Consider the following 16,652-nt stretch of genomic DNA (forward strand, 5'->3'; position numbering starts at 1 on the left):
CACATGGGAAATCTCTGTACCTTCCCCTCAATTTTGCTGTGAAAATGAAAATATTCTAAAAACTAACATCTAGGGGCACTGGGTGGCTCAGTCAGTTGAGCATGTGACTTGAGTTTGGCTCAGGTCATGATCCCAGGGTTGTGGGATCAAGCCCCATGTCGGGTTCTGCACTGAATGTGGAGCCTGCTGAAGAGTCTCTCTCTGTCTTGCTCTCACTCTCTCTCCCTGCCCCCCTCCCCAGCTCACACTCTCTTTCTCTCCAAAAAGTAAATACAAAATAAAAATAAATAAAAAATAAAAAGTATCTAACAAAAATAACTTTAAAAAATAAAGTGTCCAGGTTGTTAAATCTTCTTGCATTAATAAGCAGAATGCCATCAATTTTCATCAAATTTTGAACAGTCAAATCAATTTCCCAGCATACCACAAATTTTTAAACTACTGCCATTCTGGTTTAAAGTTTCTCTTTATTGCATTTTGTGGAATATTTTTTAGATCATCCTAAACATTCTGAATATGTAATATCAAACCTCACATTTATTACCTTTATTCTAAAAAATATTACCCACAATGGGCACTTTACCTTATAGGAAAACTGAATGTGCCTTGAGTCATTTTTAAGGCATTTATAAGTAGGTCTGCATGAGTTTCCCTAATGCTGTGCAGAAGAGGATAGTATCACCCCCATCAAGTTAAAAAATAACCAATGAACCCAAGAGAACTCAGGAGGAATCACAGGAAATACCACCAACCAAGCATTGCAAACTTATTTTTTTCATCGTTTGCCTTTTCTTTTGTATTCCTTCTTAACTCATTCCACCACACTTACTATTTTACCACAGTCATTTTTGTTTGTTTTGTTTTCCCAACTGGGATTTCAGTTCCCAAACCAATCCAGGCAATGGAATGTAAAATTTCCACTAGGAATGCAGGGCAGGGGGAAGTGTGTCCAGAGCAATGCGAGATGAAAGTTAGCAATGCTGAGTATGCAGCGCGGTCCCTGTGGGCGGGCAGAGTGCAGCTTCCACCTGCATTTAAATAGGTCACCGAGTCCCCAAGACTCCCACTCAAGAATGTGCCAAAGGTCCATGATGTACGGTCGGTCATTCATCAGCGCTAAGGAAGCTATTAACCCACCAGCAGACGGCCAGGGGAGGGCCGCAGCACTGACTGTGCTCCCTGCTGGGGATGCAGTGCCGAGGAGGGCAGACAGGGGCCGCCATTCTCACCGAGCAGCCTGCGGGGTGGGGTGCGGTGGGGCAGTGAACAAGGCGGCACCACGTTACTGAGGAGCATGGAGCTGGGCGTCGGCTTCAAGCCCTTAGCGGCCCAACTCCTACCTGAGTCACCGAGGCAGGTCACCTCACCAACCTGGGTAGCCGCGTCCACCCGGCCGTAGGAGGAGGGGACCCCATCCTGGGCCTCTCTCGGTTCCCTTCAAATTCTCACATTATCCAAAAATATTCAAGTATTATTAAAATGCAACCTATCTTGAACTAAAAGTAAAGCTTTTAAACTTAACCTATTACAAATATCATTTGCTAACCCTACGTGTCAAAGAATTGCCAAGGCAATGGAGATCTCCATGGTTTGGATTAAAACGTCATCATGTACACCAAGTGGGGCCCATTACAGGTATCCTCTCGTAACTGTCAGAAAAATTAATATAAAATTGACCCAGGTGGGTTTTTGATAAAATCTTCCATCAACTTCAGCTTCAACTGCGGACAAGATGGCGTGTCTGCAGCCGTGCACCTCACAAAACAGGTATGACGGTAATTAAATCTGAATTCTCAAGAATCAGTGACGGACCAGTGGTCGTGAAGACCACAACCACTCCCTGAGCTGGTCATAACACTTTATATTGCTCACAGAAAGACCAACGACGCCGCTGACTCTCACTGTTCAGAAAATATCCATCTTGTTTACTCTCAACAAAGAGGGTTCACGCATTCAGTGACTTCTATCTACTGTGCACCAGGCATTGGGGTAAGTGTCGAGTATTCGCCGGTAAATAACTCCAGATCCCCGCCCTCGTGAAGCCCACAGTATAGTGCAGGGGTAACAAACAAAAAGTAAAAAAATAAAATAAAACAAACAAGTGCATAATCACAAATTACGGAAAGTGCTCTGAAGAAAATGAAGTAGTCGCGAGATACGACAGGTGGGAGGCAGGAGTGTGGTAGGTAAGAGGGGAAAAGAGCAAGCCGCAGGCACAATGCCGGGCCTCCTGAGCCAAGGAAAGGAGGCGAGATGTTAGCCTAAGTGCAATGAGTCTCGACCACAGATTTCTACAAGGGTGGCTCTGGCTGCCACGTGGAGAGTAAGTGGAGAAACCAAAACAGGAAGCAAGGAGACCTTACTTACTTACGTCCACGTAAGGGACGGTGGCGGCTTCTCCGAGGGGATGACTATGGGGAAAGAAAAAAGGAGGTAGAGCCAAGACACACTGGAGGCAGAAATTAGAAGTTCCCGGAAGAAGCGTGTGGAGAGTGAGGGAAGGAGGGCTTGAGCAGTTGGACATACAGTGGTGCTGCCTCTGAGGCAGACAAGAAAGATTTGCCCTGGCTGGAGAATCAAGAGTTTCGTTTGGGACGTGACGCCGGAGATGTCCGTGAGACCTCCAAGTAGACCTCCGTGTCACCACGTAGGCGAGCTGCAGCTCACGGAAGAAGCCACAAGAGATGCAAACTGGGGGCGATCGGCACGTGCGTGGCATGTAAAGCCATGAGGCTGAGTGCACTCGCCAGGGGAGGGCACGGAAAGCAAAGACAGGGGCTCAGGACCCAGGCTGGGGACTGGATGACGGAGGAGAAAAAATTCCACAGGAGACGGGAGAAAAGTGGACAGACAGGTAACAGGTAAACCTAGAGAGTGCAATGTTCCGGAAGCTGAGAGAGAGGCCCAGGTGTGCAGAGACGGATGAAGAGGGGGACAGGAAAAAATGCTCACTGGATTGGTCAACACAGATACCACTGGAGAGCTTGATGAGAGTATCCGGAGAGGAAAGCAAGACACGGACTTCTACTGAAGAGTTCAGGGCTTGAAAAGGGGGTAAAGAAGCGGAGAGGGCTCTTGCTGCTTGGTATTATCAGCGTCGGTAGGAAACACGGCAAGTTTAGGACACGTTCCTTACTATTCATACCAGTATCTGTATCTGCTAAAGCCGGGACATGTAGAAGGCATTTAGAACAGGGAAGAAAGAATTTCCAGCTTCCCTGGGAACACAGAAGCAGCTCAACTCAAGAAGCCGACCAAGGGAGACTTTGGGGATCACACAATTGTGAGCCTCACATTATGTGTGGTCATAAAATAGGCAGATGCTAAGCCCGACCTCAAGAAGACACACGGGACCTTGTTGACCAGAAGAGGCACAGAGGAGGTCACCTGGGCAACAGAGAGGGAAGAATGAGTCCCAGAAAAGCAAACCATCACATCTGCACCAGGCTCATCCGATAAAACTGGTTAAAATTGGAGAATTCGTGCTAAATTACTATCCTACTTTCCTCTTTCCAAAGGGATTTCTTGAAGCATTTCAACAAACAAGAGAAACACATGCCAAAATACTGCCAAATTCAGAGTGCTTTAAGAAAATCGAAACTCCTGCATGTACTTGAGATGAATTAAATACCATTCTCTCAATGCGAGGAACTGTATGGAAAAACTACGTTACTGATAACATTAAATTAATAGAATAGTTCTTCAAAACTCTGTGGAATTTCATATCCGGAGGTCTAATATGGGCTGTGTGTGCCCTTTGGCACTGAATTTCTCACACTTATCCTGAGAGAATAATTCAGAAGTAGGAAAAAACTATGTAACTTAAAGATGTTAAGTAGAATATTACAGAGCAAACAGAAATTATCCAAAAATAACTGTAATGGATTGCATCAATAAAAGTATATATTAACTATCAAAAATGATGACAAACACCATGTAAATGTGAAAAATATAAGAGAAACAATATAAGTAAAATACAGTGAATAACATAAGGTATGCATAAAATGTATGTAAGATACGTATAAAATTTGTGTAAGATGTATTCTGTGATTACAACGCTATGCATAAGTAGATAAAAGATGTATGTATGGAGAAAAAGTGGAAGAGAATTTACGAAAATGAAATCCAATTGTTTCAGTGACAGTCCCAGGGAAAATACAGTTTTCACTAAATTGTTTTTTAACTTATTCTAAACTAGTATTTTGATCATTTTTAAGCTGCGATTTTAAAAATTAATTTTAGCAAGGTGGTACCTGTGCATGAATAAACAAAGTCCAAAAACAAGCCAAAGTGAGCATACTGGCAGTTTAGTATATGGTAAAATTGGGATCTCAAATCACGGGGGCAGAGACAGATTTTCAATAAATGATACTGAGAACTGGGTAACCCTGGTGTCTTGGGAGAAAGATAAAATTACATCTACACCGCGCACCGTAGACAGGACATCACCTTAGTCAAGTGCCCAAAACAAGTATCGCTAACGAGAAGGCCTATCACTGTCATGTACTCTAAATGTACAAAACAAGAGGGTTAGTTGTCCCATGAAAATAAAAGCTTTCCTCCCCACCTCTTCTCAGAGGATTTACTTTAGAAAACCTGCACTTGCAAGTACTTTCTCCTGTCTTTGAAACGTACGCGAAACATTTCTAAAGAGTAGGTACCCTTTAGTCCACTTCATGTCCCAAGTCCTTCTCAGGTACCAAGGATGTCAACATCAAGCCACACAGCACCACTATTTCCCGGTTTCAAGTAGGTGGACGGGAGCCTAAATTCTCTGGGTACTTTGCTCCAAGTTGCAAAACTACCTATTATAAAGATAGCTTGGTTTTCTTCTGAGTAAAGCCAACGAGCTCACACAGATTGGTCACCCCAATTACCAGGTGAATTTAGGATGAACCATGTGTGACAAATTGTGCTCTCAAGTCCTCTGCTTAAAGACCAGTTATTTTTGATCTTCAAAATGTGTGTGAGGGCCTGCATCTGCCTGGGTATAGGAAAGAGTCAGATTTCCTTCTGTCTTTGCAATCTCTGGCCCGTGATACACATCGTATCCTGGTTTAATGCATATTCAATAATATTAGTGCTTTCTTTCTCTACTACCTTTGTGGAGAGGATTTCTGGATTAAAAAGAGATTTGGGATTTTTTTGTGGGTTTTTTTTAATATTTATTTATTTTTGAGAGAGAGAGAGAGAGCGAGCAGGGGTGGGGCAGAGAGAGAGGGAGACAGAGAATCTCAAGCAGGCTCTGCACTGTCAGTGCTGAGCCAGACGCGGGGCTTGAACCCACGAACCATGAGATCATGACCCGAGCTGAAATCAAGAGCTGGGTGCTCAACCGACTGAGTCACCCAGGTGACGGGTGCCCCAGAAATGTTTGCTTTTAAATATATTTCTCCAGCAGTGCCCACTGATACGCACTGAGCGGGCACAACCTCAACTCAATCACAAGAAAACATCAGGCAAACCCAAACGGAAGGACATTCTACAAGATAACTGACCTTCAAAGTGGTCAAGGTCATGAAAAATGGAGGAACAGTACCAGGTTAGTAGAAAGTAAAGAGACATAATAACAACTAAATGCAGTGGGGGCTCCTGGATTGGATCTTGGACCAGAAAAAAAAAAAAAGACATCAGCATCAAAACTGACAAAATTTACATAAAATCTGTAAAAGAGGAGACTGTATCCATTTTAAATTCCTGCTATCAATAACTATACTATGGTCGTGTAAGGTGTTAACAAAGGAAGCCAGATGCAGTAAAGCATATAAAAGATTCTCTGTATTATTTGGCAACTTTTGTCTAAAACAACTTCAAAATAGAAAGCTAAACAAATGTAGTGTTTAATACTCCTTATCATAACTAAAAATCTAACATATAGTAGGCCTCCCCCACCCTGTCTGCACCTCCCCTGCCCGGTCCTCCCCCAATCATCAGCCACAACTCTGCATTTAAAATGTAACAGAAAGTAAAAATAAATACCTTTTGAGAAAACCAACAATAGCCTCCATTTGTACTCAGACTAAGTTTAAGCATCTGTCATGTGATTACATTTGGTTTTCGGCCTAGTTTCAGAGAAAGCTGACCCTCTTATCACTTTGTTAAGCCAAGAGACAAGTTGAAAAGAAGAAGAAAAAAAATAGCCAAGCTATATCTGACATGAAATTACTTATTTCTGGCACTCCTAAATCAGGGAAGAAAGTACAGTTACTCCCCCAAAGATCGGTCAGGTCACGGGTTTGGTCACCAATATGCAAAGCAGCTTACAAACAATGGTTTGTCTGAACCAGTGAACCCGGCTTAATTGGAAATATATTTGCATTCCCTTAGGGTAGAGCTAGGTGAAAAGAACCTCACTGTTGTATCAAAACTGCACCACCCAGGAGGTCAAAGCACATGATGTCCATGAAGGTACCATGAGGATTTTTTTCTTAATTAAAAGCATTTAAAAAATCTCAAGAAGTCACAGTTCAAAATGATCACTGGCCCAGTGACGCCCCCTTTTATGTAATTAGCCCACTGTGAGCTTACCTCCTGCCCACCTGAATGAGATACCTTCACCTCAGAAGATTAATGACAGGGCAACCCTTTTAAGGAAGACACAGGAAGAAATAAACTCTGTATTTGGCCCATTAAAGACCTAAGATTTGTTAAAAAAAAAAAAAAAAAAAAAAAAAGTTGATGATACTTTGTTACTTTGTGTCTCACTCATTAATCATCGTCACTTCCCGCTTTTTCATATTTCTGTCCCTTCTCCATCTGGATTGCCTGGGTGAAGGTGGCTCATTGAAGAGCCTGGGCACTTTGGCATCTAAAATATGTTTGACGGAATCAAAGAAGACAACAGACAGAAGAGTTTCACAGCAAACACAACTGAGGGAGGCCAAGTTCTTCTCACTCCCAGTCTGCCGATCCCAGGGAAAGCCTAGGAACCAGGGGGTCCCTGGAGTGAACCTCACCTCGTGGGATAATCCCAAACCAGCATCTCCAGAGCTGCCTGGTCCACACCCAACACCCCACCAAATACCACTTCCTCCCAAACTGCCCCCTTTTCTTTCCAGATAACAGCTCTCGCAGGCCACCATCTTTGATTACTCCAGGAACAGCTTTTGCATTACTGCAAACAGGCGGCTCAGGAGGTCCTCCCGGGGACAGGAAAAGCAGTGTGGCATGTAGGGTCCTCTGCTTCTATTGCACCCTCTGGAGAAACTCTGGAAGTCTTGATGCCTTAACCAACTAGCCATCTTGGAAGGGTAATTAACTTGGACCTTCCCACCCACCTGCGAAGACAGGGGGACATTGTGCCCTCCACGCTGAGGGCTAATTAACTGTCCCTCACATGTCACACCAGAGGCCATTTCTGCAAGGCTGTTGTACAAAGAGCAAATTAAAGATTTCAGTTACGTCAGCACTGCGTCCTTGTCCGGGAGTTTTCAACAAATGTGTTCCACAAAATCGTCTACAATCCCAAGCAGGTGGTGTGGATTTTTATTAGTTTTAAAAATAAATTAGTGGGGGCGCCTGGGTGGCTCAGTCAGTTGAGTGTCTGACTGATTTCTGCTCAGGTCGTGATCCTAGGGTCGTGGGATCAAGCTCCACACTGAGCTCTGTGCTGAGTGTGGAGCCTGCTTGAGATCCTCTCTCTGCCCCTACCCCACTCACGCACACTCTCTCTCTCTAAAAAATTAATTAATTAAAAATAAAAATAAATTACTGGAGAACATTTTTCTGCTCTCTCCTCTGTCATCACTTTCTCAGACCACAATAGGGTATATTCCCTAGCATAATAGCAAGGTTTTCAAAAAACAAATGCATACCTTTAAGGGTCAGATGAGTCCCATTTATTTCACCATGTCTCTGATTTTTAAATAAAAGTGAGAGGACCAAAAGCTGTTTTCAGTCACACAACCTCACCATTCTTACTACCACATATTTCCTGCCATTATTTCTGGCCTCCTTCTCCCACTCCCATTGTTGAATCCCAGACCAGAAACCAGTATAATTTTTCTTTAATACCATCCTATGTGGGAACCTCATATGAGAGTTAAAATTATTGATCAGGTTTCACAGGAAATTCCAAATAAAGGAAGGAAGGGAGGGAGGGAGGGAAGAAGGAAGGAAGGGAAGAAAGGAAGCAAGGAAGAAGGAAGAAAAAGGAAGGAAGGATGAAGGTAGGGAGGAAGAAAGGGAGGAAAGAAGGGGAAAGGAAGGAAAGGAGGAGGAAGGGAGGGGAAAGGAAGGAGGAAGAAAGGGAGGAAGGAAAAAAAGAAAAGAAAATTTCTGCTCTGACCAAATGAAGTAATTGCAGAAGCTTATGTACCTATATATAATTTGCAATTTTGTTAGTAAGCACACCTACACAAAACCTCCAATTCTCTCTATTGATGGAAAAAAAGAAGGGATACAGATAATCAAAACACTGGCTAATCCAAGAGTCATTTAAAATTAAAACTCATTAAAATCAGCATTTACGATGTATTTACTATCTCCCTTTTCAGCTCAAGCTAATGTTTAAACGAGTCTTCCTTTTTAGAACATATCAACCACCAAAAGAAAATCCCCTCAAATGCTTCCATGATAGTAGAAAATCAGTCCAAATTTTAAAGGGTACTACGAATGATCCATAAAAAAAATTGCACAAAGGTTATTAAGAGTTGGTGGACGTGGGCTGCCGGGGTGGCTCAGCCGGTGAAGCATCTGACTCTTGGTTTTGGCTTGGGTCATGATCTTGTGGTGGTGGGATCAAGCCCTGCATCAGGCTCTGCCCTCACAGCACAGAGACTGCTTGGGATTCTCTCCGCCCACCCCCACTCTGCCTCTCCCCTGCTCATGCTGTCTCTCAAAATAGGTAAACCTAAAAAAATTTTTTTTCAAGAAAACACAGAAAAGAAGCCATAGTTTATCTAGCATGTGATAAGCAAAACAATACCCACGAGTGGCCATAATCAAAAAAACTAAGAATGAAAAACAAAAACAAACCACAAGAAGGTATGAAGAGCTCCCACTTCCAGCCTCATTTAACCCACAGCATTTTGCACTGTGGTTGTAGTGTTTGTTGACTGCTGTCTCCCCAGACCTCACGCCGTGAGCCCACGGATGCTCTATCACACCCGGTGCATCCAGTGCCTGGTGCCCCGCCAGCCACAGCAGCAAACACCTGCGGAGCCGTCCACGGAGCCGCCCACGGGCCACGAACAAGCCAGCCAGGCCTCCTGGACTAGCAGAGCTCGCAAGTAACCGAGCACGATGTGTAGCCTAGGTTAGGAAAGGTAAGGTTTACACCGCATCACTAATTCACAGTTGAGGAAACCGAGGACACGAGGCAACCCAGGCCAGGACCTTGGACTACTAATCCTGAGATCCTTCGACGTGACACAAGCATTTTGTTTTCGTTTCTACTGACGCTGTCTTTATTGACCCACTAACTCGAGACCAGTCCATGCTAACAACTTCAGAGTCTTCAGCGTGTAATGGGTCTGAATCTCACATATATGTAATTAGCTTCCACCGCCGCAATCCACTCGTAATCCATCTTCTAATGTTATAAACTTGCAATAAAGAAATGGGGTGTTTCTAGTAAACAAAATGAATATTCTTTCAATACAGAATTTTTGAAAGCCTAGTCTCTATGCTAACGGGTCTTTCCCCTTGAATTTATTAGTCTCGCTTAATATGTACCTAGCTCGATTTGCACTTTATTTTTTTACATTTATTTATTTTTGAGAGAGAGAGAGAGAGAGAGAACAAACATAAGAGGGGGAGGGCTAGAGGGAGAGGGGAACAGAGGATCTGAAGTGGGCTCCATGCTGACAGCAGAGAGCCAGATGTGGGGCTTGAACTCATGAACCTTGAGATCATGACCCGAGCCGAAGTTTAGATGCTTAACCAACTAAGCCACCCAGGTGCCCCTTGATTTACACTTTAATGACCACCATCGGTTGCTCTCCAACAGATGGCTAAAATGCCACGCACAAGAAAATGAGATCTAGATGAATGTTCTTCCCTTTCAAGGAAGACGACGTAGACTACTTTCTGATCAAAGGATAAATTCCCTGACGATGAACAAAAATGGTGTAAATGTGTCCAAAGATGTCTAATACGCGGGATTTGTTCAAGAACCACAGAGGAACACTTTCTCTGTATATACAGAAGCTCTCCTGCTCGGGTCACAGGGTAATTCTAAACCCCCTGCCTATTGGCACGGAGTTGTCGCCAACTGAGGATTTTAAAGTGGATTCCCCTGTGTAGATTTACCTTTGCAGTTAGTTGATCTCCAGGTAAGGGAGGGCTTAGATTCCTGTAAAGCACACCGTAAGGGTTACAAAACTGGCTGTGCTCTGGACATGCAAATAAATATGCAATGCTTGCAAATTCGACGAACTGAGGCCACAACTTCTATCTGAACATCTCTGGGCACAGGGAGAGTTTATAGAGTCTGAACATCCCAGGAATCGTGAATCACTGCTTTGAGGACAGGTTATAGCCAGGGGACATTTCTATCAAGGGAATAGAATACCCTTGATCTAGAATACCCTAGAATACCCCAAAGGTCTGTTGAACAAACAGGTGACCGTGGCAGCCATGATTCTGCGTCCTCACTCCTGGATTCTTTTTTTTTTTTTTTTTTTTTTTTTTAATTTTTTTTTTCAACGTTTATTTATTTTTGGGACAGAGAGAGACAGAGCATGAACGGGCGAGGGGCAGAGAGAGAGGGAGACACAGAACCGGAAACAAGCTCCAGGCTCCGAGCCATCAGCCCAGAGCCCGACGCGGGGCTCGAACTCACGGACCGCGAGATCGTGACCTGGCTGAAGTCGGACGCTCAACCGACTGCGCCACCCAGGCGCCCCTCACTCCTGGATTCTTATCCTCAGTATGTCTACTGAACTACTACTAATTTTTTAAGACTGAGCCCCTGTCCAAAGTGTCCTCTCTCTGATCCCCTTACTATACAATCTTAATCACATTCCCCTCGGAACACTCATCAACTTTGGCTTACCTGTGATGCACTTACCACAGGTATGACTGTCACTTGTACGCATGTCTATTATTCTTGCTTAAAAAAGGATAATCCCTGGACAATAGGGACCACATATTTTTCATTTTTCACCCAGTTCAGCAGCTAGCACATGGCAGATGTCCACTTAATGTTTCTTAATAACTAAGCGCCAAGACAGATAAAACTTTTGTCCAGTTTCCAATGAGGAAACTACTTTAGAGCCTACAATTGGGATTAAAACCCAGGCCTGTCTGGTTCCAAAATTCACGTTCTTTCCTCCATGCCATCTCTCCAGGATAAACAATGCTAACCTGAGACGTTCACATAAAAACACACGGCCTTGGCGCCTGGGTGGCTCAGTCAGTTAAGCGTCTGACTTCGGCTCAGGTCACGATCTAGCGGTTCGTGAGTTCGAGCCCCGCGTCGGGCTCTGTGCTGACGGCTCAGAGCCTGGAGCCCGTTTCAGATTCTGTGTCTCCCTCTCTCTCTCTGACCCTGCCCCGTTCATGCTCTGTCTCTCTCTGTCTCAAAAATAAATAAATGTTAAAAAAAAAAAAATTAAAAAAAAAAACAACAACAACAAAAAAACACACGGCCATTCCCTTACTGATGGAAGCATACAAATTAAGGCCTGGAGACATAATTCAGGGTAGATATGCTTTGTTACCCAGAACGTACGTAGATGGGGAGTAAGCTGGGAGACGTGCAAAATTAAAAAATGACGTAACTGAAGGAGAAAGCTTGTTCTCCTTTTCTCCTTTGAGAAAGCTCGAAGAATCCTTATTCCCTTCACCCAAAGATAGATTTCTTGGAAAGTCTTTACCAACTTTATTCTCCTGAGCATAAAGCATCATATTAAGAAAAAATCAGTGAAACCTTTTATCAACTTAGGTTTGTGGAAACACTCGTTGGACACAATGACCACTGCATTTCTGCTTCCTTTCAACTCCTCATCTTTGCCCTGCAATCACAAAACGAAAAAGGTGGCGACTTGGAACCACGGAGACGCTGGATGGAGGAGGCAGCTCGGGCAGCACTCCGCAGCAGCCGCCTAACTCCCAAACAGAACGCGAGATGAAGGAGGGAGTCCTTCCAGCGGTCCCCAGGTTGGAAGCAATCTATTCCCATGCTTGACCTAGGTTTTTACCAGCGGTCCAGCTCAGTTGGCGCTTTAATTACATTCAGGACAAATAATGCAAGGCACCAAAGCCACGACACAAAATCAGCCCCGGGTGAAATACTGAATCTTCCCCACACTAATCTGCTGTCCACCAGCGTCTGTATTCATAACGCCAAATTGAAGACGTGGATGAATAAAATGGAGAGGGGTTCCTTGTACTCAAATTTCCACGCTGTGTTCCTTTCCATTTAATTGTAGTGCCCCCTAATCTGAAATACCGAAGGGGGGAAAAAAGCGCATTTATTAAAGAAAGCAAAGCCTCACCCGCTTCTCCTGGATATGGAGAAAAAACAGCTGCATTAACCTTCCAATGAAAAAGAACGACACTTCAACCAGTCTCAGTCCCTGATCAAGTCTTCAGCAAACATATTACCAGGGACGGTGGAATTCATTATTTTTTTAAAAAGAAGTTCCACTACACATGCTTCAGAATTACCGTACCCCAATTAGCAAGAATCATAAGCTAGAAGCTGGTTTTGTTTGCGAGGACAGGGGAGTCAATTCCTGGCGGATCCCTCCCGGTATGGCTTCCAGCACTCAGAACAGCTGTGTTTGGCTGGCTTGTTGTTGCAATTAGGTTTCCGGGTTACCGACAACCAAACAACCCTGGGCTGAATATAACTTCTGGACGTGCTTTTTAAGACTCCAAAACCTGCCACATGCATCAACCGATAAGTATTGCCTTTAATCAGGATGGACGACTGAGCATATATAAATTGGTAACATTTTAAATCCAACACTTTTTATTGGATATCATGACAATTTTCTGAACATGGGTGCACATTTAGGGACATACAGAGGACCGTCGGGTCAACATGGTATTATCAAGGGTTACCTAATCGCCATTCACTCATTCATTCATTCAAGTGATTTAATTCATTCATTTTGGCCAATCGTAATTTGTTTTTATGTTACCTAAAATTTTTACTCATGGTGTTTCGCTTCTTTTTCTATTCTAATCATTATCGCTTCTCGGCCTTTTGGCTAAGATCAAGTGTAGTATTCTAATCATTAACTCCTGTCAACTTCAAAGACCACTTGCTGGAATGACATGGAGTACTTTTGGCCAAAATTAACATGTAAATAAAACTGTTATTAAGAAATAAAACTCAGCTGGGGGGGAGGGGAGTCAACAATGCTTATACTTGGACGAAAGAATTGCATTTAATCAAGACATCATGGCATATAGATATTTTTAACTTTATAAATAAGGCACAGGACACACTGCAAAGAGATGAAATGAGAAGGTGCCTTAAGTTTTGTGTTTTTTAAATCATGTTTAATAAGCACAGTAAAGGTTAGAAGAGAAACATGCAAACAGCTTAAAGATCAATGAATAAAGTAAGGGAGAAAATGAAGAAAAGTTGGGGGAGATTAAGATAAATTTGGATGGAGATACCCAAAATGCTGAATATACATGAACAAAGGAGAAAAAAAAATACTTGGAAAAAAAGTAAATGTGGTCTGATAAAAAAGTAATTAAGCAAAAAAATTATTAAATAATTATGTTTAGAATTCTCTTTTTTTTAATGTTTATTTATCTGACATAGAGAACGTACAGGAGAGGGGCAGAGAAAGAGGGAGGGAGGGAGGGAGGGAGGGAGAGAGTGAGAGAGAGAGAGAGAGGGAATCCCAAGCAGGCTCCGCACCATCAGCACAGAGACCGACGCGGGGTTCGAACCCATGAACCTTGAGATCGTGACCTGAGCCGCAATCAAGAGGCGTACACTTAACCGACTGAGCCATCCAGGCACCCCAAAATTTCTCTATTTCTTAGATGTAAATACATCTATTTGGACAGAATAAAAATATTTAGATATGAGAATTATCTAAATGCTTTCAAATATTTTTGCCATAATCATACGAAGTCACTCTTTTGGATGAATGTTCAAATTTAGCAGATTAAATTCTGCATATTAATAATATGTTTCTACTCAGTTGTAGTGACAAATACAATTTGTATTTCAGGAGATCAAATTAAATGGTTCCTTCATGTTCTCTGCCCTGTACTGGCAATACTCTACAGGAAAAAGTTCCCAGGACAGTGTGGTGCTTCTTTGGGAACCAGAAAACCAACAATGAGAACGTGTTTATGGAATGGAATAAACCATACATATAGTGTAGCTAGTTCTGGAAGCAATTAAGTGAAAAAATCAATTCTTCAGTATGCTAAAAGAGACAGAGAGAGAGAGAGAGAGAGGAGAGCCTGTGGGCTAATTCACAAAGTTATCACCAAATCTATTGACCCCTGAAGGTAGGCCATTAATCACACCTAAATGTTGTAAGCAAAAGAAATTTTCAGTGTGGAAGACTATCTTTTCCAAAAATGGCCACAAAAATATATTTGGCCCACTTCTTTTGCTAGAATCTTGCCACTCTCCACCAAGAGATAAAGTCTATTTCCCCTCCCGGAAATCCCAGACAGGGCCTTGGACCAACTGGAAGATAAGAATGTAATGGAAGTGACTCTGAGTCTTTCTCCCTCTCTCCCTGTCCCCTCCTCCTCCACCTCTTCCTCTTCTTCTCTCTCCCTTTCTCTCTTCCTCTCCCTCTCCTCCCCATCTCTCTCTCCCCCTCCCTCTTTCCCTCTCTCTCCTTCTCTGTCCTTTCTCTCTCTGTCCCTTCCTCCTCCACCTCTTCTTCTCTCTCCCTCTCTCCCTTTCTCTCTTCCTCTCCCTCTTTCCCTCTCTCCCCCTTCTCTCTCTGTCCTCTCTCTGTCCTCCTCTCCCTCATCTTCTTGTTCATCTTCATCATCACCTTCTTCTTCCTGTTCACTGCGGCCATCGCCTCCTCCTCTTCCTTCATCATCTTCGTCTTCCTCCTCTTCATCATCTTTATCGCTTTCTTCTCCATCATCTTCATCGTCATCATCACCTTCTCCTTCCTCTTCTCCTCCTTCTTCTTCTTCTGTCTCCCCACCTCACCGCCTCCCTCCTGCTCTCTCCACACTTGCCCCTGGAACCCCACCGCCATACCATAAAGATGTTCCGTCTAGCCCGCACGAGACCGGGCAGGTGAGGGGGGAATGAACACCCAGCAGATGACCAACAGCAGCCGCCACTCACGTGCCTGAACAAGCCTTCAAAGGACTCCAGGGTGCAAGGGTCCAGTCTTCAGCCTGGACTCGGACATCGTGAGGCCGAGAAAAGTATCTCTGCCGTGCCCTCCCTCCCTGAGTTCCCAACACACAGGACCCATAAGCAAACTACATCATTGTTTTCCATGACTAAGTTTTGACGTTGAAGAACAACTCCAAGATTCAGTCGCACAAAGAAGTTAACCGCGTGTTATTTTATGTGCTGATGTATTTCCTTTATCACCTACCACTTGTCAAGCCCTTACTCTGTGGTCACCGCCGTCAGAAGGAGCGAGAAGTAGCACGCCGCACGCGTACAGGGTTTATAGTTGACAGAGCGTTCGCGTTTACGTTGTCCCCTTCTGGCCACAGCCTGTAGACACAGCCAATGTGATTTCTTATTCCGCTTACCAGCTACTCAACTCACAGGGCCTTTACTGACCTTCTTAGGAGAAGGTACGATAATTTCCACGTTGCAGATAAAGAATGTGAGGCCCACAGAGATTAAGTGCGTTACACTTTGAGACCTTGGGCGAGGCAAATTCAATTTGTGTCCCGCACGTGATGCCCTCCCTACTCCCTTCCTCGGATCCTGAAGGTCGCTCTGTCTGCCTGGTTACCTGGCAGCTGTCACTTAAAACATCTGGTCAGAAACGGCTAAAGAAACCAAATGGCCCTCTGACAGTAAACGTGGTGACAATTAAAAATTCACGCATGGTTCTTGGTTCAATGTCTCCTCCTCTACCTCTTCACACCCTGTAGTAAATTTCCATGTGAAAGTCTCTTAGACTTCCTGTGGGAGCTGTTAGTACACATGCCAAAGCCACTTCGAGGGCTGTATTGGAAACATTCAGCATAAATATCCTGTCCTATAGGGAATATTAGCAAAGCTCAAAAAAAAGAAAAAGTCAATTGAGAATATAACTAAAATAATTCTAGGTTTTGTGACTAATGGTAACTGGTTAAGGAATATTAAGGATAAAGGGGTGCCTGGGTGGCTTTATTTCGGCTCAGGTCACGATCTCACGGTCTGTGAGTTTGAGCCCCGCGTCGGGCTCTGTGCTGACAGCTCAGAGCCTGGAGCCTGCTTCGGATTCTGTGTCTCCCTCTCTCTCTGCCCCTCCCCTGCCCATGCTCTGTCTCTCTCCCTCTGCCCCTCCTCCCCTCCCAAAATAAATAAATAAACATTTTTTTGAAAAAAGGATATTAAGGATATTAAAAGGAAACTGTGCCCCTCTTCTGGATTCACTTCCAAATTTGAGGCTTCTTTGTGTGTCTTCTCTTTCCTATCATCGTTAAATCAAAGTATAAAAAATAAATAAGGCCCTTTGCCCTCTCGATGCCCCTTCAAAACCAACAGGGGGCACAGTTCGTGCCCCGTCACCGTGAGCTCTGCAGGC

At 43.8% G+C, this 16,652-nt stretch overlaps 1 protein-coding gene and 1 pseudogene across 1 annotated transcript in view; one reads left to right on the top strand and one right to left on the bottom strand.

Annotated features, from left to right (window-relative positions):
- The window catches only part of DCDC2 (doublecortin domain containing 2), a 160,661-nt gene that overhangs the window by 127,176 nt on the left and 16,833 nt on the right, over positions 1–16,652 (bottom strand). The window lies entirely within an intron of this gene.
- LOC124529549 (uncharacterized) lies at positions 13,141–13,216 on the top strand (annotated as a pseudogene).

The sequence above is a fragment of the Lynx rufus genome, unplaced genomic scaffold (genome assembly GCF_022079265.1).
Source record: "Lynx rufus isolate CCGP_SWC_20201006 ecotype Redwood Valley unplaced genomic scaffold, mLynRuf1.p SCAF_6, whole genome shotgun sequence".
In the NCBI taxonomy this organism is placed as follows: domain Eukaryota; kingdom Metazoa; phylum Chordata; class Mammalia; order Carnivora; family Felidae; genus Lynx; species Lynx rufus.